Genomic DNA, 13,252 nt, shown 5'->3' with positions numbered 1-13,252 from the left:
ACAGACAGAGAATACTTAACACGCACCACATAGGCAAAGAATGATGTCTAAGAAACACAGTTGAGACTAAATGTTTAGGTACATATCACCATTATCGCTTTGTTTCTGCAAAATATCGTCTAATTTTCAGTACTTGCTTCGCTTCGGTCACGGAGAGCTTTTTGATGAAAGACTTCGTTGGCTGCTCGCCTCATCGCTGGTAGTGCACTTTGTGGGCTCGGCGCAATCGGGGGGAAGGGGAGGGGGAACGGTCAAATTACCGACAATTATAACACTTTATTATTCAGTCGTCTTGATTCAAAAAGAATTGCAAGCATCAATGTTAATGGTATAAAATGGAAGACAGTCCAAATAAGTCTAATCATAGAAAGCATGGCCGAAACCTTAAACTTGCCAAATGGGAAATCCCGCGTTCGTGGCCAAAATGTAATCCTTGAGTGCGCAAATGAAAAAGAAATCTAGAAAAAATTGTATCTCTTACTTTGTCAGACAAGAAATTAAAAAAACCCAACAAAATCGACATAAAAATCGCTAGATGCATGTGTCGACAATAACAAGTGCAACATCAAATTATTACTAACTATTTTACCTCTTGAATGAAATGCACCCTTCCGAATACAAGGTCAGTTTATAAAAACTAGGACACCCTTCAATCTCATGGAATTCAACTAAAATGCTACTTGTCTCCATGGTTGAATACTTTGTTATTTATTATGCAGAGAGAAGGGAAAAGCTTATGATTTTGTGGCTTAAAGTTCAAACTCGGTGAACCTACAGGTTTAAGAGTAAATGGTGAGACAGTTAAATAACATTCAATTTTTTCTTTCTTTCAGTGTCTTTCTTAACATTTATATTTATATTTTTCGATTACTTTACCTATTTATCATAGATAAGTACGCGAGCAGGTTCGGAATCTGCCACGAGAGACAAGGTTTGTATGAGCTGATCGTCACACCTCTGAGAGATCAAAGCAGATACAACAATTAAGAATAAAAATGCGACATCTATAAGGAGTGTGAAACACTTTCTGATTCCATACAACGAAGTCGAGGCTTGTTTTTAGGGAAACACCAACCGATCAACAGATAGATTGTTTTCTTCTGTGTTTATGCTCTCAAAAATTGTCTGTGAAGAAATTGTCGATGTGCCAACGACCAAATCCTGTAAATATTCTATTGTTTTTATCGTGAAAAATGATATATCATTGTGCTACTGACTTTGAGAATTCCTGATACAAAACTTAATGTTAAAACAAATCATTTCGGTGTGAGGGTTGTGAAAAGTGAGGTGTCAGAGCCACAATATTAAGACGAATAATGAGACCCCTTTGATTTATGTCGCGCCGGAAAATGCGCTAGATCACAGAGTTCGTCCTGTGTAAGAGCGGGATAGAAGGATTTAGAATCATCTATTCTGAACCGATAAATGAAAATGAGTGTTTGAGATCCTATACTATTCTTCTACACTGAGTAATATTCCAAGTCAAGGTCCAAAAGTGTTTCCTTATTGCTATGAGTCTGTTACTGTTCTTTTGATGGTAAAATGGCATCATTGGCAGTGGCTAGAGCAGTGGACTCAAGATCAAAGGATGGCGAGTTCGAGCCCCGGCATGGCTATGATGTTGTGTCCTTGAGCAAGGCACTTTATTCCTCATTGTTTCTCCCCACCCAGGAGTGATGGGTACCTGGTAGGACAGAGGTTGTTATGTGTGCGTTTAGCTCTGCTGCGCTTATTGGCTGCACCACAGGGCGTTGTCTACATGTCCGTCCCCAGGGGTGGTGGGTGTTTCGTTGTATTGCTAATAAAGATATTCTACCAATCTTTGGTGTTTTGGTCTTAAACTTAGCACTACCCTTGACAATCCTGCGTTAACGTTTTATCAACATGCTATATCTACACTGTAAAATAGCGGACGCTAGACGCGTCTTTACGCATTCAAAATGTACGTGTCGGTGTTCAAATTTGAACGGCTAGTGTTCATATTGTTAACACTACTGTTCATATTATTTACAATGATGTTCTAAAACTGAACACTATGTGTTAACAACCATCTCCTTCAAGTGTTCAAAAACTCAGCATCACAGAAATTTTACAATACTGTGAAACAATTAACAGTCTTTTGTGTTTTTTACTTTACAATGGCTATATTCAATTTACTACTGCCTCGCTGTCCGGCAAACGTACACGGATTTTGGTATGACAAATTTCCCACTAAGTGAAAAATATTTCCTGTCTACAATTGCTGAAAGCATGTTTTTTCTAAAAAAGAAAGTATACAAAATAATTTTACAAGTTTATTACGTGTTGAAATTTTGAAAATTTGAAAATAAAAACAGAAAACCACCATGAACGTTTTAATTTTAACATCGGCGTGCAAGAGGCGTTCTATTTCTAAACACTTGGTGTTCAAGTTTGGTCCTTTTTCCTATCCCATGATGCATCAAAACGGAAGTTGCGACATTTTTCTTGTAAGCGCACCCTGAAGTCGTGATCGTGCGGAAACATGACCAGAAAGGGTAAGTTTTCTCTCCAAAATAGTAAAAGGTATTAGATTTTGAAGCATCTGTATTAATATCCTTCGAAATTAATCGTATTGTACTTTGAAATAGCTTAACTACGTGAAGAAACCTTTTTTCTTTCAGTGGCTGGTATACCAACAACAAGCTGTGATACGCGATGGTACTTTTGGCCATGGCCTATCGATCGATCTCACTCGGGTCAAGGGTCATCGTAACACAACTGTAGCGATAACCCTTGACCTGAGCGCGATCGATACGCCTTGCATAGTACCGCAGCGTAATCACAGCTGATGTCTTTTAGTAGAGACAATCGCATGTAAAAAATCAGTTAAACATCGTAGAGTATACAATGTATTGTTTCAGCATATGAGAGTTTGGCTTTTTTATTTTAATCAATTGATGACAAGAAGAAACCAATATTTTGTAACAGTATTGAAAAGAGGCACTGTATATGAAAGTCTCCCCTTTTCCTTAACCTAATCAGTCTCTTGTCTTTCATTTAAAGTCTCATCTCGCCATATTACCTATTGTTGCATTATTTTCAGGATGTAAAAAGTTGGATTTAACTGAAAATCGTAGAGTTGTTACAGAAGCTGGTGCACGTGGTACAGATAATGAAATAGATGAGTGTAAGGTAGCTGTCTAGAAACAAGCTTGAGAACCTCAGTTCTTCTCTAATGTAGATTTAAACTTCCAAGGATCAGCAACTGAATTTTGATAAGTTTCTGTATTTTTTTTCTTAATTAATCTAAGCTTTGGTAGCATGCTTTGATCAACTACACATTGCCGGAGAATAAGCTTTCACAGACGTGTAGTCTCCTTTATCAGATGCAAGGGTGGAATGAAAAATTAAAGCTGAAAGCGACGGAAAAGTCAGAGTAAAAATGTCCACTCTGAATTACTGAATTTTCTGAAATTTTCACTCTGAGTTTCTGTCACTTTCTGCTTCATTTTTTCATTCCCCCTTGCATCTGATAAAGGAGACTTCATGTCTTTGGAAGCTTATGCCCTTATAAAATTTAGTTGATCATAGCTGCTACGAAACCTTAAAGAATTTTGTATTGTACGTTAACACGTCTCTTGTTCTTAGCAACTGGTTTTTAGCTTTGCCGTCAGCTAAATAGGTGGATGTGTAGCATTGTCCTCAAATTTGTACATCCCAAGATTTTTCTTTAAAATAGCATGTACAAATCCTTTAATATTTGGATTACAGGTCCCCAGGGATTACCCTAATCACATATGTTCAAATTATGATGAACTATGCGAATTTATATTTTTGAGGCTAATTTTGCTATTTTTGGCAAAAGTCTTCTTCTCTTTTACTGACGTCTTCAATATTTGGTATACATGTCCCTAAGAATGACCCTGGTCAAATTTGTGCTAGTTGTGATGAAATATTCAATTTTGATATTTCATGGCAATTTTCGTCATTTTTGGTCAAAAGTTCTTAAAAAATCTTTTTCAAAACTGCTAATTGAACAGCTTTATATTTAGGACATAGATCTCTACTGATAGCCTTTTTCAGATTGTTCAAATTATGCAGAAATTTGAAACTTTGTATTTTTAAGACATTAAAGACATTTCAGACATTTTAAGATATGAGGGATTACCGGAATGTGATATATTCACATTATAATGCAATCTACATTTTTTATTTTAAGGGTGATTTTTATCACTTAAGGTAAAAACATTTGTATAAAAAATTAATAGCAAGGTACACCAGAATCTGAAAGGTCTTTACGAATATGTTTTTAATTTCTGAGAAGTAGATTTTTGAAATGTCACCGATTTATTTCATTGTTTATTTAAAGATGTTACAAACAAACAAACCTTTTTGTTTATGAAGGACTTTGTTGGACAAGGAAATAGGTTTTACCCTGCCAAGGACCAACTTTCCCCACTTTCTGCATGTTGTGCCTTACTGTGACACTTTGACAACTTGACATGCTGTGTTTACTCTAATGTGGAAAACTCTGTATCATGTGCACTAGAGAAGCCTTGACTAACTTTCTTTTTCTTCAAAATTTACAATTGTCTATACAAGAGGAAATGTCTTTAAGAAACCATCTTACAACAATGAAGTATGCATTCCATACATACACGTGTTTTCAACACAGTAAGCCAAATTTTGAGCTTTTTCAGTTGATTTTTTGTACATTTTAAACAACTATGAACCTTAAAACGTAATCCCTAATATTTAAGAAAAACCTGTTATGTCATTACTTTGTTCATATTTTTTAAAACGATCTACATTTTTATGGTGATTTTTAATGCTTATGTTTTTGATAGGAGGGTGTTAAAACCGTTGGTATTTTCCTCTGACGAACTTTACATACAAATTGGGCAATGTTTAGTTGCCCATTTTACAGTAATTGTATTTTACTCTAGAAATGCTTTGTGTATTAAAATAAAATAATTTTACTGAATATCAGTGGTCTGTAATGTTATTTCAAGGCTTGAACACCCCTGAACGCCCAAAATTAAAGGTGTTCAACAAGCGCGCATCATGTGTTCTAGCCTTTAACACACTTATCGTTGAACGGCGTCCATGCGTTCAAAAAGTGTTACAGTCCTTTGAACGCGTAAATGCGTTCAATTTTTTGAACACATTTCATGTGCAACGTGTGTTCAGATATGGAACACCATGGTGTTCAATATAATATCTTATGAACACGTAGCGTTCAAAATCTGCACACGTGTGTTCAAAATTGAACGTTGGTTGAACACGTAGTGTTAAATTTCTGAACGTCTAGAGGCGTTCAAAAAGTGTTACAAAAAGGCGTTTAATCGGTGTTTCTATCCTTTAACACTTAACTTTACAGTGTATTATGTGATGAGTTTGAGTGCCTAATTAGCCAAAGTAAGCAAGGGAAAATACTAATCTGTGGACGCTGTCACCAGATTATCACCGACTTAAATTTGACAAAGTCAACAACGAACGCGCCAGCAAGGTATCTTCAGTTATACCTTGCTGGCGCGTTCGTTGTTGACTTTGTCAAATTTAAGCCGGTGATAATCTGGTGACAGCGTCCACAGATTAGTAATTTTCCCTTGCTTGCGTTGGCTAATTAGGCACTCAAACTCATCACATAATAGATACAGCATGTTGATAAAACGTTAACGCAAGATTGTCAAGGGCAGTGTTAAGTTAAGACCGAAACACCAAAGGTTGGTAGAATATATCTTTATTAGCAATACAACGAAACACCACCGCCCCTTTGGACGGACATGTAGACAACGCCCTGTGGCTGCACTGTGAGCTGTTGTTTGCTCCCCATGGAGTTGAGTGGTATCATATTAGGTCCGGTGACCAGGGGTAATAATAATTGTACAGCGCCTTGATCACATGTACTTGTGAATATGTGCGCTATATAAGAACCCAATATTATTATTATTATTATTATTATTATTGAAATCCTCTACGACTAATTTATATTGATGAATATCGCATGAACGTTGTTTATTAGGAATGTTCGATAGAAACTTTACATCTGACACAGTGGGAGATGTTTTAATCTCTCAGTGAAAAACAAAAGTATAATGTCAACGTGTGCGAGCGCCATTACAATTTGCTTTGAAAAGTTTTAAAATTAAGGAAGAAGAATTCAAAAGGAGTATGGTCAGAACATATCCTATACTGTCCCCATTGAAATATTTTTTGTTCCACGGAAACAGATGCGATAGGGAGGGTCCAGGTTGCGAATTGAGACACGCTTAATAACAGGGTAAATCGTTTCTGATAGTACATAGTAAATAACATTCTGCTGATGATGTGCACGGTGCGTCAAGTGGTAACTGGCGTCTTTTGATTAGATACCTGGAGATATCATTAATGACGTAAATAGAAACCTGGAATTTTTATTTGATGAGGAAAAACGGAAAATATCGAAAGACACGGCATTTTAAATTAAAAGTTGTTACTCAAGAAATCATGAATCATACAAGGTATGATAGTATGCAGATGAATAAAGTTTAACTTCAAATCATGAAATACTTCGATTAGCAGAACGATGCCCTGTCGACCACCGAACACCATTCAAATGATTTCGAGTGCACAGTGGACAGGTTTTGATTTATTGTCTGAGCTTTGGGACCTCTATGTTAGGTCAACACAACAACCCACTGCAAACATGATAACGATAAGGTAAAGTTGTACATGCTTCTGTTTCCAGAGCCAAAGTCCATGAAGCCATGACAGTCGGATATGACATCCGGGACATTAGACGACATACGCAGCAGCATACCTGAGGTAGGTGAGCTTTATCGTTGTTAAAATGAACGGCTTGTACCAGCCATTCTGTGTCTCTCATTATTTATATGCCTGATTAATGCTGTGTTTAAGAGAAAGTTTTGCATTCTCCTGAAAAACAGTGAGTAAAACACACAGTATAACATACGTTTGAAAACTCAGCAACTACTACTCTGCGGACAGGTTGTGTTATGATCAGTATAAGTAAAAAAACTTTTACCTCCATGTTGTGTTAAATTGATTATTTCATGCAGTGTTTGACATATAGTGTCAAGATTAAAAGAACGTTTCTCCACCGTGCTGTGTTCACAACGAAGAAGTAAACGTAGACGACGTCCTGCTGGGTTAGCAGTGCACTGCAGTCTTATACTGAGCACAGTCGTCCATTATGTGGTGCTGACTCAACGACCTTCATGACCTTTTTACCATTGTTTTTACCTGCCATAACAGAAAGCAGGAAATGACACAAAACGAGTGTCACTGTAGATATGAAGAGTAAAGTAGGTGGAATACGAAATGAAAAAATTTGGCTTCTCCTACTGCTAATTTTGAATTTTCCTTTTATTAAGAGCCGCAAAGCAGTCGCAAATACTTCACTACCACTGCTGTTTACATTATTCAATCAGTGGAAATATACTATACCTGATTTGGGAGTCGTTAATACTCATGGCGGAATCGGAAAGAATAGACACGCGTATTCCGAAATTTTGAGTAGCTCCCTCCTCACGTGCGAACGTTTAATAACCCCGGCTTGCCGATTCGAAATTTATACATGACTCATCTCTGCCAGAAAAACATGTATGCATGTCTCTTATATACTTGATGTGTGGTTGCACTGTTTAATTTACTCTTTATTTTATTGAGACGTGTGTGTAGTGCATTTCAAACAAATTGTTGTCAACAATGATATTAAGTCTAACAGTTGATCTACATTATCTTGGCACCTAGCCTGTGTAAATATTAAACCTAAATTTGGATCAGATTTTTGTTGCTTAATATCAATTATATCATACCAGTATATTGATGGCGCAAATACAGCGATCTGATTGGTCGAGACGCGAAAAGAGCCGTGGTATATTGGCGATATACCATCGCTATCGCTCGTGCATATATGTCGTGAACTGGTCAAAATCTCGTGGTATACCGTCGCTGGGTGTGCTTTATTGCTTAAACATACAATATGAATCACTGATATATTTGTCTTTCATATAAAAAGAATGCTATGAGAATTCACTTTTCAAATTCAGTCAAAGCAACAGAGTTGTGAGGCTACTTGAAGGAGGGGTCTTCTAAAAATTAAGGAATTTTTCATTTTCTGATTTGTGTATATGCTCTTCTATAATGAATTATGACAACAATGTAAAGAAAAATTGGGCTGGAATAATCCTTTTTTTAAGTTTAACAGTCCCGAATCACCGCTACCTCACACATTTATACTCTAAACAGGCTTTTGCCCCATTTTGCGATGATTTTAACAACACTCAAAACTAGTCAGAGAGTTGTGTATTTTTCTGATTTTGTGTAGGGTACTATTGAACGAAAAATGACGAGAAAGTGTAATGTTCCAATCATACGTTTTTAGATACATCTTAAAAATATCCCCTCTAGTTTGACTTCATGTAGAATTAATCTCTTTTCACGTGAAAGATTTTAGCCTTCAAACATGTAGAAACAACAAACTTCAAACAGAAGTGTAACCATTTCCTGCACAGTAGAGTTCTGAAACATTCCAGTATGAGTTACTTTCACATGGCTGAGCAAAATATGTGTTGCTGATCACACAATGAAGGTACACAATGATAAATTTTGCAAGAGAGCAAAGAAATTGCTCAGTTTTTGCAATTGTTTTTTGGCACAGAAGGGAATAATATTGCCATTTAATTTTGAAATCTATACAAGATGGAAATCTAGTATAATGACACTACTTTTTTAGAACGAATTTTCAAAATTGTGAGTCTTTTTGAAAGTTTCAAAAAACATGACAACACAACAAAGATGTTTGCTTGCACGTCCAACGGGCAAACAATTGAATGGCAGGCCGGGAAGGGATGAATAATTTGAACTTTATTTAAAAGAAGAACAAAGTTAACGATTTTGTAGGCAACACTTTCAAGTTCAATAAAATGAGCCTTGAACTCGTCCTTATGATTGAATGACAGTATTTTTACTTCCTTTCATTCTCTTTTTTGATATCATTCTTATGTAGATGTTCGTGTATTTTAAGAGATGAACAATGACGCCCAAGAACCATTGGTGTGTCAGCGAGGCATATTTCATAGACATTCTTTTATTTTGAATTATTACTATGTCATTGCAAGTGTCTTTGAGAAATCTAGATCACATAAAAATGAACCATATAATGACGCCAAAAGTGTTTTGAAAAACGAGATTGTCTTCGCTAGAGTATTATGGCGAGAAGAGAGCACATGATGTTCGCATACCAAAAAAACCAGGGAAATTCGCAAGATCACATTGTTCATCACCTGTAAGTGTATAGTACAGAGATTTAGTAGTATAGGACGCCACAAACGGATAATGAAACCGGGTGACAAATCCCTTATCGGTGAAATTCGATTAGTATCAATTGCATGGGTGATTAATGCATAGCCTTTGTGGTTTGATTGATGAAAATTGCAAACGTTAAAACCGTCCATGCTAGAAAACTAGGTCTATGGACCCTGCGACAGTTTTTGGTATCTCAAATGTTAATATCAACGTGTGAGGGCGTAATAGCAAACTATACATTAATAAGTGTCGACAGGGAGAAAATGTACTGCCTCCAGGGGAATGATTGGGTTTTTTACTGAAAAGGCGCAAATCGGGAGTGGTTGCATTGGGAATTGGACCTACTTTCGCAAATATTTACATATTGCCATATGCTTTGTAAAATAAGAAATGAGAAGATTTTATACAAGATGTCATTCAAAAGTGTATGAGAACATCCATAAAAAGTATTTATTAAATATTAATAAGTGTGGTCGTACTCGGATAATACACGTTCATCTTCAAAGTCAAGATGATGGCTCTTAGACCACAAAGCAACATTTTCGTATGATTTCACATGCACAGTTATTTGAGTTGGAAGGTTTAGATTATAGTGTCTACGCTTTGTGACCTCATCGTTAGGGTCAGCAAAACAGCCTACACCATGCAAGATAATAGTAGAGTATGTTTACACATGCTTCTGTTTCCAGTGTCAAAGTCCATAAAACCAATACAGCCGTCTCTAGCATCCGGGACATTATACAACCCGCACAGTAGCATACGTTAAGAAGGTGAGCTTAAATATTGTTAATTACTTACTAATATAAACTTTTTTGAGCTTCTCATTAATTATACCTGATCATTGTACGTTTTGGGATAACTGGTCGGTAAACTCTGCAGCTGAGTACTGTACTGTACTGAGTATTGTAAGGTGTGGAAACTCACCGACTGGGACTCAGAGCGCAAATGTTATTAAAATGAACGTAGTCAATTATATGATAATATATATGCCATAATGTGTCACAATAAAAAGTTGACTCATCTCCTAGATGTATTTGAATTTAATGCCGTGTACAAAAGGGCTGAGTTTGTTGCTTAGTGTAACATTGTAGTTTCTTAGAGTCCGTCCATGGACGTAGTAATGTACTGAGAATAGTTGTCCCTGCCGGCCATGATTGTGAGCTGATTTCAGAGAACGACCTTATGATGACCTCTTCTTCATTGTTTTCGACAACTAGAACAGAAAGGAGGAAATAACATACGACTAGTGTTACACTATCAAATTGGTAAGCTAGAGTGGGGGCCCTGAGCGCAATGTGAAACTATACACAGTAGAAAGACACACTACGCAATCCTACTCAACCCTCTCGATCTTCATGTAAAGAGGTTTTTCAAAACCTGTGGAGTTATGGAGATTAATAGATAAAAATCAATAACAATAACTAATTCAGCTTTCAACGTTGCTATTCTATTCCTAGTAGTAACGGAGTTGTGATGTGTGAGCCCGCCGATGATTTTCTTTAAAGATTGATACCGGAATCTGGGTTTTCACCGTTCAGGGTTGCAGAATTCGATTGTTTGTCGTGAAGGGTACGTCGCGCCTCGAGATTGCTAATTTTGGTGCGACCCAAACAAATTACCTTACATTTACCGATGCTTGAAGTGACCGCCATGCCTGTATTAACTCTACAGTAAAAATATAATTTTCGATTTTTACAAAAAATAAGACTTTGAAAACCGTAATTACTTTATGAGCTTCAAAATGACCCCAACACGTTTTAGACAAAAAGTATATATCATAAACCTTTGAAAGCCCGAATATCTTTCCCCGAGGGGCATTCTACCCTTACCAGTGAAAACAGTTATGTATGTTTCGTTAAATAGTGAAAAATATGTTTGAACGATATTTAATGCCTGGTTTTATCCCACGACATAGTTATACTCTCTAAATTTATAGCAATTTGGCAATCAAAGTCATCACGTGATCAGGAAATTCATCGGATACCGTAAACTTAGGCCGAACTAAAGATTTTTCCTTTTGTATCGTCGTATTTGTTCTCGTAAATAAGTATACACCTGAAGTCGAACCCGGGTCTACAGCATCAAGTCCTGTAGGCCAATTTTAATATCGGGCCATCGAAGTCGCTGATTGTTTCACCAAACAGGTCTAAACTTACTCTATGCGAAATAGACATGACCTTGCGTTTTTGAAGGTCGACGTTCAATTTTCTGTCTATCAAACCACGTTCCCAAGGTCTGTGGAATCTGATTAAGTAAATATTAATTTTCAACAAGTTACAGAGCCATTTCACAAACACTCCTCCATGCAAACATCATGCTTCACTTTGCGATAAGCATTTTGTCTCAGATCTGCAGACAAAATGCTTATCGCAAAGTGAAACACCAACTTGCATCTCTAAATTAGTTTGTAAGTAGAAAAGTGCAACATGTTCAGTTACTTATGTAGAGTTCTGTTTCGAAATTATTCGCAATACGTGATTATAACAAAATATTCCAAGGTAGTATATCTTTCACTTTTAAATTTATAATTATTTTAAAGTATTTGAAATTTGTCGTTATTCACTACAAACAACTGAAGCGCTTCCTCTCGAACCATTACATTTTATTTCGTAAAAACTGTTCGCATTAAAGTGGATAGCGCAACATATTATAATCAGCTAAGGATTATTTAAAATTTTCCTCATTTGAACATTTTCTTGACATTATTTTACGTAATATACAAACAACCCTAAAAACATAAACAAGAACAAAATATCAGGATTTAGATATTCAAATTCATATTTTCTGTTGATCTATGGATGTGTAGGAATAAAACATACTCCTATCAGCCGAATATAATATCATTCCTGTTGATTTTGTGTCAAATTCGATTTATTTTATCAGGGAAAAGTTAATGCATTTGATCATAAAACTCATAACGTCTCCATATTCCGCCTCTAAATGAATTGTTTAGCTCATCAAGTACTCAATAATAACCTGTGTGCACTGGTTCACGGCTGCTACCATTTAAAGTTATCATGATTAACCACGCTCTTTGCTAGTGGGGTTAATGAATAATTATAACGTATCGCGCAAATTGTTGATAGAATGTCGATTTTAATGATTGCTTCGATTTCCATCGTAGTAACACCAAACGTAACCATGGCGATATATGAGGAAATGCTGTCTAAAGAGTGGCAGAAATTGAAGGAGAAACTTGCACGAGAAATAAAGCCAGGTATGTTTCATCATCATATAGCAGCAATTTGTTTCTTATGGACATAAATAAAAATACAATATGCATGGCAGTCGCCAGAAGTAAAAGCCTCGGGAGTTCCAGTTAAGCCTAAATAACTTATGTACTAAGTCGAGAATAGTTTCTAGTGTTAGATAAACGCCTGGTTAGAAACAACTATGCAGCAAAAGTAGTCATGTAATGTTGCTAGATTTATTAATCCGCCATTAAACTTGGTTGTAAGGTTCCGTTTGCCCACTTCAGGTCAGGAAAATGGCCTAGTAATATTTTTTTCTTGGGAGTTCGAAGTTTAGAACTCACCGTTGTCTCATCATTTCATGACACCAAATAATTCATTTTGATCTGACAACACGATTAAAGTACCCATTTCCCGCTTTGCATAGGATAACAATAAAAGGTACCCCTATAGGAGGAGCTATTCTATTACTCAATGATTTTAGAGTGTTGACAAGCTCAGAGTTAAAGTCCTATATTTCATTGTTCATGATCGTAATCGAAAGATTGATTTCTCCGCCCTAGTTGAAACAGTCTACAATATTAGAACTGGAACCCATGCAGGAGATATTTAGAGTCTTTGTATTCTTAGCCATGAATTATTCCTTGTAAAATTGTCACCGCATTTCCTGAGAGGTATATTTGATAACGTATTTCACGTGTAGCCCGTCAGCCTCAAACAGAGAAGTCGTGTGTTTATTGTTGGACTATTATATAAATTCCGTCATCTAGAAGCAGCATATCATTCCT

The 13,252-nt window shown here is 36.3% G+C and overlaps 1 long non-coding RNA gene across 1 annotated transcript in view; it reads left to right on the top strand.

Annotated features, from left to right (window-relative positions):
* Window positions 1-12,470, top strand: part of LOC139136806 (uncharacterized) — a 260,926-nt gene extending 248,456 nt beyond the window's left edge. Inside the window, exons 2-3 of the long non-coding RNA XR_011553247.1 lie at window positions 6,692-6,768; window positions 12,398-12,470. This is a non-coding gene — a long non-coding RNA (uncharacterized lncRNA). The remainder of the gene's footprint in view (window positions 1-6,691; window positions 6,769-12,397) is intronic.
* Window positions 12,471-13,252: the final 782 nt, after the last annotated feature.

Source organism: Ptychodera flava, chromosome 7 (genome assembly GCF_041260155.1).
Source record: "Ptychodera flava strain L36383 chromosome 7, AS_Pfla_20210202, whole genome shotgun sequence".
Lineage (NCBI taxonomy): Eukaryota > Metazoa > Hemichordata > Enteropneusta > Ptychoderidae > Ptychodera > Ptychodera flava.
This window is presented reverse-complemented; position numbering and strand designations above follow the sequence as displayed.